At 48.3% G+C, this 15789-nt stretch overlaps 2 non-coding genes across 2 annotated transcripts; both read right to left on the reverse strand.

Moving 5' to 3' along the window:
* Nucleotides 1-6422: 6422 nt before the first annotated feature.
* trnah-gug (transfer RNA histidin (anticodon GUG)) lies at nucleotides 6423-6494 on the reverse strand. The gene has a single exon. It is a non-coding gene; the product is annotated as a tRNA-His (tRNA).
* Nucleotides 6495-10085: 3591 nt separating this feature from the next.
* On the reverse strand, nucleotides 10086-10157 carry trnah-gug (transfer RNA histidin (anticodon GUG)). Its single transcript has one exon. It is a non-coding gene; the product is annotated as a tRNA-His (tRNA).
* Between the last annotated feature and the right edge of the window lie 5632 nt (nucleotides 10158-15789).

The following is a 15789-nucleotide window of genomic DNA, read 5'->3' on the forward strand; positions in this document are numbered from 1 at the left end:
CTCGGTCTTTTCAGACTTAAGTCAGGCTGTCGGTTGGTGTAAAGTGGTGATTGGAGAGTGGTGAGAGGGAGACTGCTGTCAATAGACAATAGACATTAGTCAATAGGCGCGGGAGCAGGCCATTTTGTCGCTTCGAGCCAACACCGCCATTCAATGGGAGTTTGGCTAATTATCCGCAATCAGTACCCCGTTCCTACCTTCTCCCAATATCCCCTGACTGCTATTTTAAGAGCTCTATCTAGCTCTCTCTTGTAAGCATCTAGAGAACCTGCCTCCACCGCCCTCCGAGGCAGAGAATTCCACAGACTCACCACTCTCTGTGAGAAAAAAGTCTTTCCTCGTCTCTATTCTAAATGTCTTACTCCTCATTCTTAAACTGTGCCCCCCCCCCCCAACCCCCTGGTTCTGCCCCCCCCCCCCCCCCCCCCCCAACATCGGGAACACGTTTCCTGCCTCTATTGTGTCCAAGCCCTTAACAATCTTGTATGTTTCAATGAGATCTCCTCTCATCCTTCTAAACTCCAGAGTGCACAAGCCCAGCTGCTCCATTCTCTCAGCATATGACAGTTCCGCCATCCCGGCAATGAACTTGAAAACCTACGCTGCAATCCCTCAATAGCAACAATGTCATTCCTCAAATTAGGGGACCAAAACTGCACACAATACTCCAGGCTTTAAGTAGGTATGCATTGGTGTTTGGGAAAGATTGAGTGGGGAAGGCTCCAGTCTTTGCAAACTGGAGTCAGATTGTGAGTAGGTGCGAAGTGTTGGTTGGAGAGGGGGGGGGGGGGGGGGGGAGGGTGGGGGGGAGGGTTGCCAGGATTCAGTATCTGTGTATCGTACCTGCAGTAGCACTCATTCAGGTCGCTGGTCAGGTGACGGGGCGAAAACCCAGATTCAGATTGTGTCGATGTCCACGGTTTATTCGTATGACTGAATGCCTGCGTCATTGTCCTGCTCACTGTTGCAAAGTGCCGCGCTAAAGCCTTGATCGGATATAGATAGGGATTGGTTCTGCCGCGGATTTGCCGCTGCAACAGCAGCTTCAGTGGGTGGCTGATATGAGTGCTCGGGGTTTTGACGGCGCAGTTAGCACACAGCTGAAGTGTGTGGCCGTGATCGTATAGTGGTTAGTACTCTGCGTTGCGGCCGCAGCAACCTCGGTTCGAATCAGAGTTACGGCAGACCGTATTTTATAAATGCATATATTAGCTGTTCAGGGATATTCAACTCATTCCCTTTACTGACACAAAGTTTGCCGTAAGCGGTTGAACGTTCACTGTTGCTTCCGCTTTCCCCTCGGGACATACCATCTCGCATTCAAATATTTAGAACTGGTGGTGAATTTCAAAGTGAACCGTGTCAACAGAGTAGCAGGCAGGTTAATAGAAACAGCCGGCCGCAGATTATCTTCATTAAACTGAAAATGTTGGGGCGGCTGACATGCTGACTCAAGACTCGTCTGCTCACACGCTCGCGACGTTAAACCTTGATTAGCTAAGTGCATGCCTGCTGGTAAATAATATATCGTCATCGTCATATTAATAAATATTTCGTCCTGTTGCACGTTCCCAATGCAAAGCACTCAGTTCTGTGGATCCGGTCAATATTGATTGGAGTGCACGCAAGTGTATATCACTGAGTGTGGATGAGGTCAAAGGAAGGGCCTATGTTTAGCAATGTTACAACATTTTTAGATTTTTAAAATCAAGTCTGCAATTTATTCCATCAGATAAAGCATAAAAAGAAGTTTAATTTGACACCTAATTCACTTTCATATCTCAAGTGTTAAAAAAAAGGTAATCGCGTGATATCACAACTGGAATCTTGGTTGTGGATTTATTCGTGGATTTATTCGTGTATTTGCGTCACATCTCCTCGAAAACACGGTGAAAATGTTACATATTCCAAGAGTTTTGAATGAATGGATCTCTTTATTGTCATTGCACATGGTACAACGAAACGTAAAAGTCAATCCCACGGTGCGATTCACAAGAGCAATTTTAAATATATAAGAAAAGGTAAAAATATATACATATAAAACAAAATTACAGATAAATAACAATAGCAGCTGAGGTAGAGCCATTCAGTTGAATGTGAGTGTTATTTCTTATTTTCCATTGTTAAGTTCACGTAAGGCTATGGGGTAGAAGCTGTCTCTGAGTCTGTTTGTGCGAGGTTTGAAAGACCTGTACCGTCTGCCAGAGGGCAGCAGGTGGAACAGGTTGTGTCCAGGGTGGGAAGGGTCCTTCAGGATGTTGGCTGCCCTGCCAAGGCAGCGAGAGCTGAAGATGTCTTTCAAGGAGGGCAGTGGGCAGCCAGTGATTTTTTGGTGCGTTGTTGATGACCCTTTGAATGGCTCTCCTGTCCGCTGCAGAGCAGCTGGCATACCATGTGGTTATACTGTACGCCAGCACACTCTCGATGGAGCAGCGGTAGAAGGACACCAGCAGCTTCTCCTCCAGGTTGTTTTTCCTGAGGATCCTCAGAAAGTAGAGTCGCTGCTGGACCTTCTTGACTATTGTGGTGGTGTTTGTAGTCCAGGGGAGATCCTCCGCATTTTGTGTGCCCAGGAATCTGAAGTCCGAGACCCTTTCCACACAGTCCCCAATGATGAATAGGGGTTTGGGGGCGGCACTGTTCTTACGGAAGTCTATGATAATTTCCTTTGTTTTTGTGGTGTTTTGGATGAGGTTGTTGTCTGAACACCACGCTGCCAATCTTTGGACGTCCTCCCTGCAGGCTGTCTCATCTCCTCCTGAGATACGCCCAACCACAGTCGTGTCGTCCGCAAACCTGACGATGGTGTTGGTGGAGTGGGCGGGGGGCACAATCGTGGGTGTAGAGGGCGTAGAGGAGGGGGCTCAACACACAGCCCTGTGGGGAGCCGGTGCTGAGTGTGATGGGGGTGGAGAGGTGATGGCCCAGTCTGACGGTCTGGGGGCGGTTAGACAGAAAGTCCTTGATCCAGAGGCAGATGGGTTGGGAGAATCCTAAATCCATGAGTTTGGTGACCAGTCTGCTGGGGATGATGGTATTGAAGGCGAAGCTAAAGTAAATGGAAAGCATCCTCACATAGCTCCCCTGGTGTTCGAGGTGGGTCAGTGCAGTGTGAAGAGCAGTGGCGATGGCATCCTCAGTGGACCTATTTGCTCTGGAGGCAAACTGGTGTGGATCGAAGGTGGGCGGGAGGCTGGCTTTGATATGCTGCTGGACCAGCCTCTCGAAACACTTCATGATGACTGGTGTGAGAGCGACCGGTCGGTAGTCGTTGAGGGCGCTGAAAGCAGGCATTTTTTTGGTAGTGGGATGATTGTGGCAGACTTCAGGCACGGTGGGATGATGGATTTGACAGGGACAGTGAGCAGGACAATGACGCAGGCATTCAGTCATACGAATAAACCGTGGACATCGACACAATCTGAATCTGGGTTTTCGCCCCGTCAACCGACCAACGACCTGAATGAGTGCTACTGCAGGTACGATACACAGATACTGAATCCTGGTAAGCCTCCACCCCCCCCCCCCCCCCCCCCCCCCCCCCCCCCACCCACCCTCTCCAACCAACACTTCGCACCTACTCACAACCTGACTCCAGTTTGCAAAGACTGGAGCGTTCCCAACTCACTCTTCCCCAAACACCAATGCATACCTACTTAAAGCCTGGAGTATTATGTGCAGTTTTGGTCCCCTAATTTGAGGAAGGACATTATTGCTATTGAGGGATTGCAGCGTAGGTTTACAAGTTCATTGCCGGGATTGCGGAACTGTCATATGCTGAGAGAATGGAGCAGCAGGGCTTGTGCACTCCGGAGTTTAGCAGGATGAGAGGAGATCTCATTGAAACATACAAGATTGTTAAGGGCTTGGGTACACTAGAGGCAGGAAACATGTTCCCGATGTTGGTGGGGGGGGGGGGGGGGGGGGGGGGGGGGGGGGGGGGGGGGGGGGGGGGGGGGCAGGGGGGGGGGGAGCAGAACCAGGGGGGCAAAGTTTAAGAAAAAAGGAGTAAGACATTTAGAATGGAGACGAGGAAGATACTTTTTCTCACAGAGAGTGGTGAGTCTGTGGAATTCTCTGTCTCGGAGGGCGGTGGAGGCAGGTTCTCTAGATGCTTACAAGAGAGAGCTAGATGGAGCTCTTAAAATAGCAGTCAGGGGATATTGGGAGAAGGTAGGAACGGGGTACTGATTGCGGATAATTACCCAAACTCCCATTGAATGGCGGTGTTGGCTCGAAGCGACAAAATGGCCTGCTCCCGCGCCTATTGACTAATGTCTATTGTCTATTGACAGCAGTCTCCCTCTCACTACTCTCCAATCGCCACTTTACACCAAACGACAGCCTGACTTAAGTCTGAAAAGACCGAGTCTTCGTCCACCACCCACGCCCTCCTTGCTTCCCGACATCAATCAGGCCGCTTCTCCATCACTAACAATAGAAATTGAAGAAGTGTATCGACCCGAAACGGCATCTGTTCCTTCGCTCCATGGATGCTGCCTGACCCGCTGAGTTTCTCCAGCATTTTTGACTACTATATAATATATGGAGGTGGAGAGGCTTTTCAGAAGACAGAAAAGCTCCAGGACGGGGTAATATCCCCCCCCCCACACCCACCCTCAACCTCTGTGCCGCACTAATGACGCTAGTCTACACAGGTAATTTCAATCAGTCCCTGACAATCTGCACTGTCCCTGCGTGCTTCAACGTCTCCACCATTGTCCCTGTACCCAAAAAGAAAAGGATTAGTGGACTTTGTGACGACGGACGTGTCACACTGACGTTTGTAATCATGAAAACCCTTGAAGGACTTGTGCTGGCCAAACTGAAAAATATCACGAACATCCCGCTGAACCATATGCAGTTTGCATACCAGGCTAATAGATCGGTACATAACGCAGTCATCCTAGGACTGAATTTCATCCTCCAGCACCTAGACCGTTAGTGGACCTATGCAATGATTGTGTTTGTTGAGGTGACTTTCAGACCCTCAACATAGGAGCACCGAAAGGCTGCGTACTATCTCCTCATCTTTACTCTCTCTACACCAATAACTGCACGTCCGCAGCGCCTCTCCAAGCTTCACAAGAGCGGACGAAACAACCCTGATTGGAATGATCCAAGATGGGGAGGAATCTGGCTACATACACGAAGTGACGCAGCTGGGGTCCTGATGCCACCGTAACAATCCGGAGTTCAATGCTCTTAAGACAGGGGAATTGATTGGATACTTCCATTGTACTGTCCCTCCCTTCCACCCACTCATCATCAACAACACAACAGTCACATCTGTGGAGTATTTTAAGTTCCTTAGAATCATCATCGCCAAGGAACTAATCTGAATTTCAGTTTAGTGAGATAATCTGAGGCAAGAGGTTTATATAATCGTGCATGCTACTCTGTTGACTCTGTCTGAAGAAGGGTTGCGGCCCGAAACGTTACCTATTTCTTTCGCACCATAGATGCTGCTGCACGCGCTGAATTTCACCAGCGATTTTGTGTACCCACTCTGTTAACCATATAACCATCTAACAATCACAGCACGGAAACAGGCCATCTCGGCCCTACAAGTCCGTGCCGACCAACCTTTTCACCTTAGTCCCACCTGCCTGCACTCATACCATAACCCTCCATTCCCTTCTCATCCATATGCCTATCCAATTTATTTTTAATTGATACCAACGACCCTGCCTCCACCACTTCCACTGGAAGTTTAATCCACACCGTCACCACTCTCTGAGTAAAGAAGTTCCCCCTCATTTTTCCCCTAAACTTATGTCCCTTAATTCTGAAGTCATGTCCTAAAGACCTATAGACCTAAAGGCCATAAAGACCTAACTTATTCAACCTTTCTCTGTAACTTAATTGTTGAAACCCAGGCAAAATTCTAGTAAATCTCCTCTGTACTCTCTCTATTTTGTTGACATCCTTCCTATAATTGGGCGACCAAAAATTGTACACCATAGTCCAGATTTGGTCTCACCAATGCCTTGTACAATTTTAACATTACATCCCAGCTTATATACTCAATGCTCTGATTTATAAAGGCTAGCATACCAAAAGCTTTCTTTACCACCCTATCTATTTGAGATTCCACCTTCAAGGAACTATGCACGGTTATTCCCAGTTCCCTCTGTTCAACTGTATTCTTCAATTCCCTACCATTTACCACGTACGTCCTATTTTGATTTGTCCTGCCAAGGTGTAGCACCTCACATTTATCAGCATTAAACTCAATCTGCTATCTTTCGTTTGTTTTGAAAAGGGTTCGTTTTGAAATTGACCAGCAGATCTATATATTTCAATGCGAGATGGAATGGCCCGACAGTAAACATGCAACCGCTCGCGGCAAAATTTGTGTCAGTAGAGGAGGTAGTTGAATATCCCTGAACAGCTAAAACAAGGATTTATAAAATACGGCCTGCCGTGACTCGGATTCGAACCGAGGTTGCTGCGGCCACAACGCAGAGTACTAACCACTATACGATCACGGCCACATACTTCAGCTGTGTGCTAACTGCGCCATCAAAACCCCTAACACTTGTATGAGTCACTCACTGAAACTGCTGTTGCAGAGTCAAATCAGCGTCTGAACCCATCCCGGTCTAGATCCGATCAAAGCTTTAATAATATGTCTTAAGTGTTCTTTTTATTGGTTCCATCAGTCCAAAACTTCGTGGACGCTGGGGAATGGGAAATCGGTATTCCTCTCCTGACAAACCAGAAGCCTCCTTCATTCGCTCCTCTGTAGACGCTGAGTCCCCGCATCACCCCCCCCCCCCCCCCCCCCCCACACACCCCCAAATCGCTCCCCCACGACCTCTCCCACCTCTCACCTCTAACTTGTCTTGTATAACTTCCCCGGCCACGGCGAAGACGTCGTGGTGATTGTACGTGGGGTAATGGACTAGGCGAAGGTGTCTAAGGAATGGCTCCCGGCATCAGCGCGGTAGAGGTCATTCTATCAGACGAATGTATATCCCGTTGCTCCGCTCTCACTCCCCATCCACCCAACTCGTAACAAGGACAAAGTCCCGTTTGTCGTCGCGTTCCACCCTACCAGCCGTCACATACAACAGATAATCCTTGGAAATGTTCGCCACCTCCAACTGGATCCCACCACTGGCCACATCTTCCCATTTCCTCCACTTTCGGCTTTCCGTACAGACTGCTCCCTCCAGAACTCTCTAGTCAATTCATCCCTTCCCACTCAAACCACCACTCCCCTGGTGCGTCCCCTTGCAACCGGAAGAAATGCTACATTAGTCGCTTTACCGACCCCTCAACTTCATCCAAAGACCCAAACATTCTTTCAAGGCGAGGCACAGGTTCACATGCACCTCCTCCAAACTCATCTATTGCATCCACTGTCCACCCAACACCGCCGCTCAGTTCGCTTTAAAAAACATAATCTCCCAGTGGCTCAACACATCAACGTACCCTCCCTTTCCGAATCCGACCTTTCTGTCCTGGGCCTCCTCCATGGCCAGAGTGAGTCCCACCGCAAATTGTTCGAGCAGCACCTCATATTTCGCTTGGGTAGTTTACACACCAGCGGTATCAATATTGACTTCTCCAATTTCCGGTGGTCCTTGCTTTCTCCATCCTTCCCCTCCCCTTCCCAGCTCTCCCACAGCCTACTGTCTCCACCTCTTCTTTTCTTCTGCCCCATCCCCCACCACCACAGCAGCCAGAAGAAGGGACTCGACCCGAAACGTCACCCATTATTTCCCTCCATAGACGCTGCCTCACCCGCTGAGTTTCTCCAGCATTTTGTGTACAGTCTATTAGATTATAGCGGGGTGAAAACAACAGGGTTGGGACATGGGTCAGAACCAGGCTCTGCGAATGGCAGCCAGGAGGACTTGGTCAGATATCATGTGGGGCAGGGAGGGAGGGAGGGAGGGAGGGAGGGAGGGAGGGAGGAGGGAGGGAGGGAGGGAGGGAGGGAGGGAGGGAGGGAGGGGAGGAGAGTACAGTGGAGATGGTTATGTGGGTGATGTAGGTTTGGCGAGTAGGATCAGTGGCCGAGAGACACAGGCGACGGAGTTCGAATTATGGCGGGTTTTGTACACCTCGAAACGTGTACGAAGGAATACAAAGACAAGGCCTCTGCAAAACACAAATGTTCTAGTATCTGGGAAGCGACCGGGAGCGCTGACGAATCATGGTAAGTCGGCGGCCCCATTCTGGGGCACAAGGGAAGACGATTAGGACGGGTGCAGTCAGCGGCCCGTACCCGCGTGTGGCCGGGAAGTATGTAAGAGCTGGAAAGTCAAAGTCCCCGCCCAGGGATCTTCCTGGGAGAAGTGTGAACCGTCTGCTTCACAGGCCCCAGCCTGCGAACATTCCGGGAGACAGTGCGCGTCAACTATTTTGGTGGCTCTAGCTACTGACATTGAGAGCTATTGAGGCGATGTTCAGGTCCAGGCGCCAGGGATCATGAGAAATTTGTTTAGAACTTGGCAATGGAGAGGGGGGGGGGGGGCGGGGGTACTAAGTTTCACTGGCCGGTGGACAGCATCGACTGCCTACGCTCGGGCCAACTACTAGCGGGAGGAATGTGGTGAGTGGAACTGTATAAACAACCCGGACACCGCAACAGCCCAGGGCAACGCGCGGTAGCACGGTATCAGAAAATCGGATTACTCCGCGCAATAGCCTGACGTTCCATGGTTACCGGTAGCTGGCCAGTCGGTTGGATGTGAATGGCTACACTCGGTAACAGAGAGCGAGGCATTCAGTCAGATAGATTAACCGAGGACGCCGACAAAATATTAATCTGGGTTGCCGCCCAGTTAATTAATGGGCAATATGCTATTAGATTGACAACATGCTATTTCCTTTGTTCCCAGAACATGGGCCGTTCCTTTGATCTCATCCACACTCACTGTTATACATTTGTCCCTTGTCCATTTACCTCTCCCCTCGACTCCATTCAAGGACCCAATAAGTCGTTCCAGGTGCGACAGAGGTTCGCCTGCATCTCATCCAACCTCATCTATTGCATCCGTCGCTCTAGATGTTAGCAGATCTATATCGGTGCTTCTTCCCACCCTGCTTTCTGTAAGGACTCCATCCCCTACTCCCAATTCCTCCGTCTACGCCGCATTTGCTCCCAGGTTGAGGCGTTCCACACCAGGGCATCTGAAATGTCCTCATTCTTCAGGGAACGGGGGTTCCTCTCCTCCACCATACATTAGGCTCGCACCGGGGTCTCTTCCATACCCCGCAACACTGCTCTCTCTCTCCCCCCCCCCCCCCACTCTCAACAAGGGCAGCGTCCCCCTAGTCCTCACCTTTCACCCCACCAGCCGTCACATACAACAACTAATCCTCCGTCAGTTTCGCCACCTCCAACGTGACCCCACCACTCGGCATCTTCCCATCTCCCCCCATGTCTGCGTTCCGCAAATACCGCTCCCTCCGTAACTCCCTTGTCAATTCGTCCCTTCCCTCCTGTACCACCCCCTCCCCGGACACTTTCCGTTGCAACCGCAAGAGATACAGCGCTTTCCCCTTCACCTCCCCTCTCGACTCCATTCAAGGACCCAAGCGGTCGTTCCAGGTGCGACAGAGGTTCACCTGAATGTCCTCCAACCTCATATATTCCATCCGCTGCTCTAGATTTCAGCTGATCTACATCGGTGAGACCAAGCGGATGCTGGGCGATCGCTTCGCCGAACACCTCCGCTCAGTCCGCAATAACCAACCTGACCTCCCGGTGGCTCAGCACTTCAACTCCCCCTCCATTCCCCACCAGACCTTTCTGTCCTGGGTCTCCTCCATGGCCAGCTGCTGGTTCTGTAAACGGAGCTCCAATATATGTTTCGATGCAACCCGGGTGATTCCCTCTCTTACACCCACTGAAGATCCCGATTATTTTATCGTACCTATTAATCAATAGACCCGGTTCATTTCGAAATTCACACCAGTTCTATATGTTCGAATGCGAGATGGAATGTCTCGAGGGGAAAGCGGAGGCGACAGAGAACCTTCAACCGCTTACGGCAACCTGTGTTTCAGTAAAAGGAGAGAGTTGAATATCCCTGAGCAGCTGATATATGAATTTATAAGATACGGCCTGCCGTGACTCGGATTCGAACCGAGGTTGCTGCGACCACAACGCAGAGTACTAACCACTATACGATCACGGCCACACACTTCAGCTGTGTGCTAACTGTGCCGCCAAAACCACTAAAACTCATATGACTCACCTATAGAAGCTCCTGTGTCAAAGTCAAAGTAGCGGCTCGCTCTAGGTTATTTGAACTCCATCAACTGCACCTGAACACATCCCTTTCTGATCAACGCTTTTGCTATATTTTTCTTACGTGCTCTGTTTGTTGGCTCCATCAATCCAGAACTTCGTGGATGCTGGGGAATCCGTAGTTCGCTCCTGACAAGCCTGAAGCCCCCTTCATTAACTTCCCTACGTTCCATGTTTATCGTGGAGATACCATTTCGCCTTCGTCCCCACGCCATCATATAATTATGTAGCACCTCAACGCGAATCTGTTGGCCATACAAATATTTGCTCCTTTGCTGTTTTTATCTTGGGGGCTTCCCTCGAGGCTATTGACTGCCACCTGTATTCATGTAGTGGCTATGATATGTTCCCATTTTAGCACTTTTCTTTCCCATTCTATGACTACCTAGAAATACTAGAGGACCGAGGTTTTAGTGGGAGAGAGGAAATGAAGGAAATCCGCATTAGTTTCGAAAAATGTTTTGATTTACGACAGATAAATCCCCAGAACTCGATGGTGTGCATTCCAGCGTATTTAATGAGGCGGTCCTAGACATTGTGGATGCATTGATAATCATTTCCCAATATTCCCTGGACACTGGAGCAGTTCCAATGGTCTGGGGAGTGGCAAATGTAATCCCACTCTTTTTTATGACAGGAGGGAAAGAGAAAACAGGGAATTCGTCGTGGCTAACCCTCGAGGTCGAGGATGATGGTCTACGTTCTGTAGTTTTTATGGACTCTCAGGCAGTCAAAATCCTGGCTTTGATGTTTCTTCGACATTCAGGACAGGTAATTCCAGATGGCAGATCGGACTTTGTGTGTTGCCTCCCCTCTTTCCGTGTTCCTATCGTTCCTTCCATTTCTGCGCATCTCTTGGCGTCGAAGGTCGCTGTTCCTTCTGAGAAACATAGAACCATAGCAAATAGGTACAGGTGGAGCGCCGCAATTCATTGTTGTCATGCCCCAATCAATAACCCGTGCCTGCTTTATCCCCATATCCCTTGATTCCACTGTCCCCTAGAGCTCTAACTCACTCTTAAATCCATCCATTGATTTGCCCTTCACTGCCCTATGTGGCAGGGAATTCCTCCAATTCAAAACTCTCTGGGTGAAAACGTTTTTCTCACCTCAGTCTTAAATTGCTTTCCCTTTATTGTCCCCTGGTTCTCAACTCGCCCAACTTTGAGAACATTTTTCCTGCATATAACTTGTCGAGTCCTTTTGTAATTTTATATGTTTCTGTAAGATCCATGCACATCCTTCTAAACTACAGTGAATACAAGCTTAGTCTTTTCAATCTTTCCTCATATGACAGTCCCGCCATCCCAGGAATCAATCTCATGAAACTACGCTGCACTGCCTCAATCACAAGGATGTCCTTCCTCAAATTAGAAGATCAAAACTGTACACAATACTCGTGATGTGGATTACCAGAGCCCCATACAGAGTGCTATATTCTTGGATGATGGTTCGCCAGAGTTTCCTGTCTTTGGCATTGGTTTCCCAATTGCCGATGTCGATTTCACATTTCATCATGCTAGCTTTTAAGGTGTCTTTCAATCTCTTATTTTGTCCGCCTCTTTTGCCTTCTTTAAGCAGGGAGTAGAAGGTTTGCTTTGGTAGACGCTGGCCTTTCATCCGAACGCCATGACAGACCCATCTTGAGAGTGTTCGGCGAGGAGGCTGTGGAGAGGAGACTACGCAAAACGCTGGAGAAGGAGAGACGAAAGAAGGAGATGTCAGGCAAGCTGATTCAGTGTGATGCTTGCAGTATGTGGGAGGTCAAGGACACTGCTGGTGCATCTTGCTGCTGCAAATGTGAGAAGTGAATCCAGGTACAGCTCCTGAAGGACTGTGTTGGGGAACTGGAGAAGCAAGTGGATGACCTCGGGTTCGTCCGGGAAACGGAGTCGTTCCTCGACAAGTCCTACAGTAAGATTGTTACACCTAAGGTACTGGAAGAGAGAATGCGGGTGACGCTGAGAAAGGGAGGGAAACATGGAATGCAAACGTCCCCGGGTCTTGTACCTCTTGTGAACAGGTCCGCCCACTTAGAAGCTATCGGGACAGAAGACGTTATTACACCGAGCGGCGGACTGGCTTGCGAAGCAAAAAGGGCTGTTGAGCCAAAACCAAAGAGGCCAACGTCAGGCAACGCCATTGTAGTTGGAGACTCCATTGTGATAGGTACGGACAGGGGTTTCTGCGGCAACAGACGGGATTTAAGGATGGTGTGCTGCCTTCCTGGTGCCAGGATCCAGGATGTCACGGACAGAGTACAGAAAATCCTCTACGGCGAAGGTGAACATCCGGAAGTGGTAGTGCATGTCGGCACTAACGATATCGGAAAGAAGGGGATGAATATTCTGCAGCGAGACTTCAGAGAGCTCGGAAAAATGCTGAGAAGTAGGACCTCCAGGGTTGTTATCACCGGTTTGCTTCCAGTTCCTCGTGCTGGCGAGAGCAGGAACAGGGAGATACGGGACCTGAATGTGTGGCGGAGGAACTGGTGCACGAGGAAGGGGTTTAGATTTTTAGATCACTGAGGTCTGTTTTGGAGTAAGGGGGACTGTGCAAAAGAGACGGATTGCATGTTAACAGGTGGGGGACCAGCATTCTGTCAGGCAGATTTGCCACTGCTACACGGGTGGTTTTAAATTTAATAAGGGGGGTGGGGTGTCAAATGGGATATTCGAGGATGGAGTTAAATGGAAAGGGTTTCTTAAATGTGTGAGTGGAGAGACAGAGGGGTGTAAAATTAGGGTAGAAGCAATGAGTAGCAAGGTGAAAAGTAAAAGTGGCAGGCAGACAAATCCAGGGCAAAAATCAAAAAGGGCCACTTTTCAACATAATTGTATAAGGGGTGAGAGTGTTGTAAACACAAGCCTGAAGGCTTTATATCTCAATGCAAAAATAATAAGGTGGATGAGTTGAATGTGCAGATAGCTATTAATGACTAAGATATAGTTGGGATCACGGAGACATGGCTCCAGGGTGACCAAGGCTGGGAGCTGAACACCCAGGGATATTCAATACTCAGGAGCGATAGACAGAAAGGGAAAGGAGGTGGGGCAGCGTTGCTGGTTAGAGAGGATATTAACGCAATGGAAAGGAAGGACATTAGGTTGGAGGATGTGGAATCGATATGGGTAGAGCTGCGAAACACTAAGGCACAGAAAACGCTAGTGGGAGTTGTGTACAGGCCACCTAACAGTAGAAGTGGCGTTGGGGATGGCATCAAACAGGAAATTAGAAATGCGTGCAACAAAGGTAAAACAGTAATAATGGGTGACTTCAATCTACATATAGATTGGGTAAATCAAATTTGCAAGGGTGCTGAGGAAGAGGATTTCTTGGAATGTATGCGGGATAGTTTTCTTAACCAACATGTAGATTAACCAACGAGAGATCAGGTTATTCTAGACTGGGTATTGAGTAATGAGGAATGGTTAGTTAGCATTCTTGTTGTGCGTGGCCCCTTGGGCAAGAGTGACCATAATATGGTTGAGTTCTTCATTAGGATGGAGAGGGACATGGTTAATTCAGAAACAAGGGTCCTGAACTTAAAGAAAGGTAACTTTGAAGGTATGATGTGATTTGGCCAAGATAGACTGGCAATTGATTCTTAAAGGGTTGGCAGTGGATATGCAATGGAAGCATTTAAAGACTGCATGGATGAGCTACAATAATTGTTCGTCCTAGTTTGGAAAAATAATAAATCAGGGAAGGTAGTGCATCCGTTGATGACAGGAGAAATTAGGGATAGTATCAAAACAAAAGTTGCCAGAAAGAGCAGCCTACCAGAGAACTGGGAGAAATTCAGAGTCCCGAAGAGGAGGACAAATGGGTTAATTAGGAAATGGAAATAGATTATGAAAGGAAACTGGCAGGGAACGTAAAAACTGACTGCAAATGTTTTTATAGATATGTGAAGAGAAAAAGGTTAGTTAAACCAAATGTAGGTCCCTTGCTGTCAGAAACAGGTGAACAATGGGGACAATCACATGGCAGACCAATTGAATAACTACTTTGGTTCTGTCTTCACTAAGGAAGACATACATAATCTGCCGCAAATTGCAGTGGACCGGGGGTCAAATGAGATGGAGGAACTGAGTGAAATCCAGGTTAGCCGGGAAGTGGTGTTAGGTAAATTGAATGGATTAAAGGCCGATACATCCCCAGGGCCACATAGGCTGCATCCCAGAGTAATTAAGGAAGTAGCCCCAGAAATAGTGGCTGCATTAGTGATAATTTTTCAAAACTCTTTAGATTCGGGAATAGTTCCTGAGGATTGGAGGGTAGCTAATGTAACCCCACAAAAGGGAGGGAGAGAGAAAACGCGTAATTACAAACCATTAGTCTAACATCGGTAGTGGGGAAACTGCTAGAATCAGTTACTAAATATGCGATAGCAGCACATTTGGAAAGTGGTGAAATCATTGGACAAAGTCAACATGGATTTATGAAAGGTAAATCATGTCTGACGCATCTTAAATAATTTTTCGAGGATGTAACTAGTAGAGTGGATAATGGAGAACCAGTGGATGTGTTATATCTGGACTTTCAGAAGGCTTTCGACAAGGTCCCACATAAGAAATTAGTATACAAACTTAAAGCACACGGTATTGGGGGTTCAGTATTGATGTGATTAGAGAACTGCCTGGCAGACAGGAAGCAAAGTGTAGGAGTAAACGGATCATTTTCACAATGGCAGGCAGTGACTAGTGGGGTACCGCAAGGCTCAGTGCTGGGACCCCAGCTTTTTACAATATATATTAATGATTTGGACGAGGGAATTGAATGCATCATCTCCAAGTTTGCGGATGACACGAAGCTGGGTGGCAGTGTTAGCTGTGAGGAGGATGCTAGGAGGCTGCAAGGTGACTTGGATAAGCCGGGTGAGTGGGCAAATGCATGGCAGATGCAGTATAATGTGGGTGAATGTGAGGTTATTCACTTTGGTGGCAAAAACAGGAAAGTAGACTTTTATCTGAATGGTGGCCGATTAGGAAAAGGGGAGATGCTACGAGACCTGGGGGTCATGGTACACCAGTCATTAAAAGTAGGAATGCAGGTGCAGCAGGCAGTGAAGAAAGCGAATGATATGTTATCATTCATAGCAAAAGTATTTGAGTATAGGAGCAGGGAGGTTCTACTGCAGTTGTACAGGGTCTTGGTGAGACCACACCTGGAGTGTAGCGTACAGTTTTGGTCTCCTAATCTGAGGGAATACATTCTTGCCATAGAGGGAGTACAGAGAAGTTCACCAGACTGATTGCTGGGATGTCAGGATTTTCATATGAAGAAATTTACAAAATTCTTAAGGGGTTGGACAGGCTAGATGCAGGAAGTTTGTTCCCGATGTTGGGGAAGTCCAGAACAAGGGGTCACAGTTTATGGATAAGGGGGAAATCTTTTAGGACCGAGATGAGGAAAACATTTTTCACACAGGGAATCTCTGGAATTCTATGCCACAGAAGGTAGTTGCGGCCAGTTCATTGGCTATATTGAAGAGGGAGTTAGATGTGGCCCTTGTG

Source organism: Leucoraja erinacea, chromosome 34 (assembly GCF_028641065.1).
Source record: "Leucoraja erinacea ecotype New England chromosome 34, Leri_hhj_1, whole genome shotgun sequence".
Lineage (NCBI taxonomy): Eukaryota > Metazoa > Chordata > Chondrichthyes > Rajiformes > Rajidae > Leucoraja > Leucoraja erinaceus.